The following is a 7,197-nucleotide window of genomic DNA, read 5'->3' as shown; positions in this document are numbered from 1 at the left end:
TTTCAGTAGCACAGCCATACTCAATTCCCAGCCCTTGGTCCCGAGATGCCTCTCCCTCCATCTTCAGTTGACTGAAATGCATGATCTTTTGATTGATTATCACCCTTTAACCTATCACCCTTTGCTTGGAGCACACAGAGGGACAGACAGACAGACACCTACACACACACAGGCCTCCTAAGGCAAATACTTTGTCTTAGATAAGCCCTGGTTATCCGAGGTCTGTGGCCCCTCTCCCTCCAGGGTATTTTTCCTTGATCCATGATCAATTTTGGTTCATCATATATCAGTCAGTACCCGGGCTTGCTTTAGTGGAGAGAGGACTAGGTTTTAGGAACTCCAGGTTCTGGCTGTGGATTTTTCAGTAACTAGCCGTGCCTTTCCCTCCGGTTCTAGTTGGGCCTTTAGTGTCCCTCCCTGGGTCTCCAAAGCTTTCTTCTTTGGTACTCAGAAGCTGTGCTGTGGTTGGGAATAATTAAGATGTTTTCCCCACTGCTTTTTTATGTGTGGTTCCATGTGGTGGGAGGAGAAACATGGGTGGTTTTAGTAAAGACAGAAGAAACCTGGAGGCAGAAGTAAACATGCAGAGAAAACAAGAGACCTCCATAAATGTACTAAAGGAGCTGCCAGGTTATATAAAGAACAGTATAACATATCCAAGGAAGAACAAAGTGAATGACTTAAGTCCACCCTCGCCCATACCCCTACCACAACATGGCTATTTCCAGATTTCTTTGCCATATTTAAGGCTATCAATCTGGCCTGTACAAGGTTTGGGAAGGAGTAATGAAGAGGATAACATAGAATCTGGATGAAGAACTTTAATTCAGAACAAGATTAAAACAAGTGAGGACTGTCTTTCTATGCCTCTCCTAGGCTCTAGAACATCTTCAAGGAAAATCTATGGGACGAGATTGGATTAGTGCATGGTGCTGGTGGCTCAGGCCTATAATCCTAGCTACTCAGAAGGCTAAGATCTGAGGGCTATAGACTCAGATCTCCAAATATCTACCAACAAGCTAGAAGAAGAAATGGGACTCTAGTGGGACAGCATAAGTCTTGAGTGGAAAAGCTAAGGGACAGCAAGTACCTGGTTCCTGAGTTCAAATTCCAGTACTGGGGAAACAAGCAAACAAACAGAAAGTTTGGTTTGGAGCTTCTGAATCCCCCAGCAGATTTTCTCTCTAGATTCAGAGAATCATACACCAAGTACCTACCCATCGATGTGGAGGGAGAAGCATCAGTCATGTTTGTTTGTTTTTTTGTTTATTCCGTCATCAGAGACATGCACTCAGAATTCACTGTAGGACTATAACTGTGTGAGTCATATGAACTCTTACTTTGATCCTAATCTTTACAGAATTAATTTGAAAAGAGTGGATTTAAATTCAGTGGATATACTGTGTACTAGCTCTTTTTATCTGTGCCAGGACCTATTTCTACCAGCTTACCGTTGGTTGGGAATTGGAAGAGTGAAGTCTGTGGTCAGGAGGCCCCTGGGTTTTGTGTTTTAGGCTGTCTGAGGCTGATGACTTCACTGCCCACAGTCGTGTTTGTGAAGTTGGGGTGACTGCTGTTTGTGCCACTGGGCTCCCTCCCCATCCTTGACATCCTAATCATATCTAGTTTTCTGTCTGCATTTCCCAGAAACAACAGGTGGGATAATCACTCAGCATTAACCCCCAAACAACCTACCCACCTATACTAAACTTTCATATACAAAAGAATTACAATCTGTGACCCAGAAGATTCTAGAAAAGCTGGTAATAGGCAAATGTCCTGAGATATTAGATTTTAAAAATCGGATTATCTGCCTTCAGATAAATTACTTCTTTTCTCTTCCTCAGTTTCCCTATTAAGAAACATTAGGGGTGGACTTCTAAAATGTGGTGGTTACACTGATTAGTGACTTCATCTCACCATGGATGGGGCTCAGAGTTTTATATAAGACAAGCATTAAAGAAGTGAATTCATGGATCCAGGTTTATATATAATAAAAGGCAGTGCTGGCATTCCAGACTACTTGGTTTAAGTCAGGAGCTGAGGTAGGGAACTCCCATCCTACAGTAGTTCTCTGTGTGATCTAAACCAAAGAAGCATCTGTATTAGGACCAATTGGCTTTTTGCATGGACTTAGCTATGTTTATTATGTGTTTCTAGCTCCAGGCAAGGGTAAAGGGTTCACCCTTATGACCCTTGATCATTTCTGTGTTAGCCCGCAGAGATTCTATACTTTGAGGAACCCGAATCATGTGGTAAAGTGTGGACATATCAAGACAGGTATGACTGCAAACAAGAAAGAGCTCACTGATGTCCTCCGTGTGTGTGTGTGTGTGTGTGTGTGTGTGTGTGTGTGAGACAGAGAGAGAGAGAGAGAGAGAGAGAGAGAGAGAGCATAGCCCCGGGTCCACAATCAGCGATAAGTAGAAGAGATATATAAAGAAGTGGTAGTGAAAGGTAATAACAGGGTGGGAGAAGAGAGCAGACAAAGTAGATCTGTCCTTTGTCTAAGAAGGGACAGGGAGAGAGATACTCAAAAATGGCCTGAGATGGCAGGCAAAAGGCTTTGGAGAGGCAAAACCTTCCCATAGTGATGACGCATATTTGTGGTAAAGTTTCAGAATCTCTCCGATGGTAAAGGTCAAGTGGGAAGACACATGGCTAAGTGAGCATCCGGCTGTGTGATTGTTTGGTGCTTACACAAACAATCATAGCTCACATGTGAAGCTTTTGTAAGAATTTCAGCATTAGAATATGCAGGTAACTAATACTAAAAATATTACTGGTTTTGTGTGTAGTCACTTCTAAATCAGACTCTTGAAACTTCTTGGAGCTTTGGGGAGGGTAGTAAGGGGTAATAGTGAAAAACATCAACTTTTGGAATTCTAGTGACAAAATAGTGGAGAAAGTTGAAAAAAATAAAAATAATTGTATTGTTATTATTAAGGTACAGAGGGAAATGAAAAATTTTATAAAACATTCTGTGTTGTCTTTTGAATGAATCAAATGTCAAGGCTGTTGTGAACATTCAATAAGACTAATATAGTTGAATTGGCGAGAATGGTAGTGAGTGTATAGCAAGCACACATAAAACTGTAGTTATTATTATGTTTGAAGTCGTCAAGTTCAGCAAATCTGATGGCCTTACTGTTACAAAGGATTCTCCTGCTGATTCAGAAAGACACTTTATTGCTTCAATGGTAGGAGAGTCTTATTCAATGTCATGATGAAATCATGGTGACCAGATACAAAGTTTTCGAACAGGAAAATCTGTGTCGCATCTGCAAACAGAAAAGGCTGCATGAGAGGCAAATGCCTTTATATGGAAACAAAACAAAACAAAACAACAAACCTGCCCCAGGTCCTGCACAGGTTTCCCCTCTGAGTACCACAAACTTTCCATGGCTAGCACCCATGCTTGAGAAGAGACCAGAACCAAATGAACATGTGGTTCCAAGTATCTCTCTTCTACAGATCAGGAAAGATTTTCAGGGGCCCAGGAGACAAAAAAAAAATGCCTTAGTTATAAACATTTATAATCAAACTGCCATATATGGACATAAAACATCCCCTTAGTTTCTCTTTTCTATGTCTGGTGTGGCAGAGCTATCTCTTCAGAAAAACATAATGGAAAGATGACATTTCAGCTAAAATCTATTAAGTCAATCATGGATATCTCCTTTGAAGAAAATTGGTGAGGAACTGTGCTCTATATCATTTTGCTTGTGTGGTTGAGGAAAGTTTCCCTTTAATCATTAGAGATGTTAGAAACCTTTAACTAATCTGATCAGAAAGTCAAGGCCTAATTGGTCAGGATACTTTATATACCTTAATACAATGCCATGTGCACTAGAGTTAGAGTACATCTGAGAAACAGAACAGGTGGGAGGAGTCATCATGGGAGAGAGAGAGGAGAAGATGTATGAGAGAGAACTTAATGTATTGCTTCATTCAGTTATGGGAACTGTCAAGCTTAGAGTTGGTAGCCCATCCCTGTAGAATCAGAGTTGATGAGGCAAACATTCACCTATAGAGGAACATTTCAATTTCTTTGTGCACTGTAGGCATCTGGTGCCAAGCTAGCTATAGGCAATATCCAACAGAGGATGGGATTTTATCACATATTAGATAATACATAGAAGTGACCACAGAATTTCAAAGAGGATCTTGAACAAATTTCCTTTTAGAAAGTCTTGTTTAGTTAGCAAGGGGCAGAGAGAGAAGTTAGTTTACTGAGGAGCCTGTTGGAGCGGCATAGAAAGGGGTGGTGAAGGAGGTTGAATAATGTCAATGGCAGGGCATTGGACACAGAGAGAAAAATGTGCCAGGCAGAGATGGGCAAAGATGAGTGAGGTTGGTGTTAAGCACCTGAGAAAAGAGTGATAATTTCACAAAATACTGAATGAGATGATTGCTCATCCATGGGGACATTATGTGTTTCCCTAAAGGACAGCCATGGAGATAGAGGGTAAGTTGGAGCTTTGGGGCTTGTTCAGCATGCCAGTCTATACTGGGGAGCCTTCCTAAGGGACTATGAAAGGGAATTGTGATTTATTTTAACTAGTCAGAATCAACTCTCCCACATTGTATTAGCAAGAGGAGTAATATAGTTAGATGAGGGATTCGTGAGGAAGAATGGGTTATAGAAATCTAAGTAACATATTTAGGCAATTTTTTCTTGAAGGGCGATTAAAAGCAGCAAATATGTTTAGTAGAAAGCTAGATGCTGGTGGTTATACACCTATAATCCTGGCTACTCAGAAAGCTGAGATCTGAATATCATAGTTTGAAGCCAGCCCAGGCAGGAAAGTCCTAGAGACTCATCTCTAATTAACTACCAAAAAGTAGAAGTGAAGCTGTGAGTCAAGTGAACAAAAAAGCTCAAAGACAGTGCCCAGATACTGAGTTCAATTCTTAAGACTGGGACCAAAACAAAAACAAAACAAACACACACACACACAAAACTCTTTAGCCGAAGAACTGCCTGATAAGAATGGCATTTTTCACTTTACTCTGAGGAGTGGAAAGTGGACTGCGGATGGGGAGGAAGGCAAAGTCCAACAGGGAATTGAAGGGAGAAGGCATGCTGGGACTGAGAAGTTCAAATAGAGAAAAACATGAGAACAAAACAGTTGAAAGACTGTGTTTGGATTAGACCTTTGGTATGCTGAAAATCAGTTATTTGTTTAATTAAGAGATTGTTGTAATATGTTGGCCCAGAGAGAGTAACATCTCCCAACACTCCATACTATATATGACAAAATGCAAGATTATACAAAATTCTATATAAATGTGTCCCAGTTTTAGAATAGATACACCCAAGAGTTTACTAAATTCTAACTGTAAGTCCATTGTTGTAAGCACTCTAAGCCTAAGACTTTTAGATGCAGAAATTTGAGTTCCTAGTTCTCAACTGGAAATAGGTTATTTCCTCACCCAAAGTGGGTTCTATTAAATAAACTACGTTATTAAATTAACTATGTTATTGTATAATATAGCAAATTGGGTCCCATCTTCTAACTAATGCTTACTGGCTGCATGCCATAAGGACTTTGTTGAAGTCAATGTGGTAAAATATTCTAGCTATACCTCTCTCTTCTTGCCTTCTAATTCTGGCTTTGCCATGTTAGCTATGTATTAACAAGGAAATCAGTTATGATCTGGTTATAAATAAGCATATTATTAACATCCTTGGTAAAAGTAAGCAGTGGAATATTATCTATAACATATTTAAAAGAAGCCTAACACAGGTTAACTGCTCCATGAATCTTAGCTCTTCGGATATTTGGAAGCCGTGAGTATTAAAAGCAGAATATAATGGTGGGGATGGATATCAGAATGAAGATGGAGATATTGCAAAGGGAGAAGGTGCATGAATGGTGCCATATAAGGTATAAACGAATCAGAAGTCACTGAAGCTAATTTTCTAATGGTCTACATATGTGTATGCACTTGTTAAACATCAAAATAAAAACAACTGAGCTCCAAAAGCCTGCTACTGTTTCAACTCTGTTTTTTGTCTTGTTTTTAGTCCCAGCCAGGAGAGCCTTAGAAGATTTATCTTAGGGCAGTTGCACAAAGCAGAAATTATACCTGGGATAGACAGAATCAATGAGTAAATGTGAGTAATGTAAAGTGGTCAAAGGACAGCATTGCACAAGTCCCACAGTTAGGCATGAGTTGGAATCTGACTTTTCTGTCACTCTGACCTGTGTGATACCACTCACTTCTAAGGTGGGCACCAAGAGATGAGTGAAGTTTATGGCCTGAGAACCCTGGCCCTGCCCTGCTACAGTGACTGAGCTGCCCAAAATCAGTGGTTAACATCTACCTTTTCCCAAGTAGCTGTCTTTTTCCACCTCTCTAGTTGGCGATTGCTGCCACTACATTCCTGAGGGCTTCATTAAATATTTACTGAGCACACAGTTTACCAAATGCAGTTCCAGGACTTAACAACAGGCAAAGACTTGCTTCTGATGTGTTACAATATTGTTTGTTGTAAAGATTGCCTTTCAAATCCTGGACAAGTTGGAGGCACTACCTGTGCTGTTCAGTTTGATAAACCATTGTTACCCTCAGCCATTTAAATATTAACTAATTAAGATGAAAACAAAGACATTGATTCTGTTGTATTCGTGTCATGTCAAGTGTCCTGCTTAGCTGGTAGTTACATTTGGGAAAACACAGAGAAAATTGCATCATCTCCAATATTTACCTTAGTTAGTTCTGTGTGCTGAATTTTCTAGTCAAAGTTCCAAAACAGGTGAGAACAAACATATAAACTTTCCATCCTTTGAGGATTTCTGATGATATCCTTCTCAGTATGAGTATATTAGGATTCTTTGTCTACTATGAAAATGAGCACAAATTTAGTAGCTTGAAACAATAAATTTAATATCTTAAAGTGTTTTGTTCAGTAGTTCAGAAAACCAAAATGGATCTCATTGGTTTAAGTTAAGTATGAGGGGTCATGCACTTTTTCTGGAAGTTTATTCTTTCCTCATGATTCTAGAAGCCAGCATTTTTTGACTTGTTTTTTTCCTCTCCACTTTTAACTAAAGACATTTTAAAACAAATCCTTTTTTTTTTATGAAGTTATCTCTTACTTCCTTCCTATACTTGTGAGCCTCTTGTGATAATAATTGGTTCACTCAGATGCTTCAGGATAATTGATGAGCAACTTAAAATCTGTCTGCA

Source organism: Dipodomys spectabilis, unplaced genomic scaffold (assembly GCF_019054845.1).
Source record: "Dipodomys spectabilis isolate Male_0828 unplaced genomic scaffold, ASM1905484v1 ptg000017l, whole genome shotgun sequence".
NCBI classification, from domain to species: Eukaryota; Metazoa; Chordata; class Mammalia; order Rodentia; family Heteromyidae; genus Dipodomys; species Dipodomys spectabilis.
Note: the sequence above shows the minus strand (reverse complement) of the source record.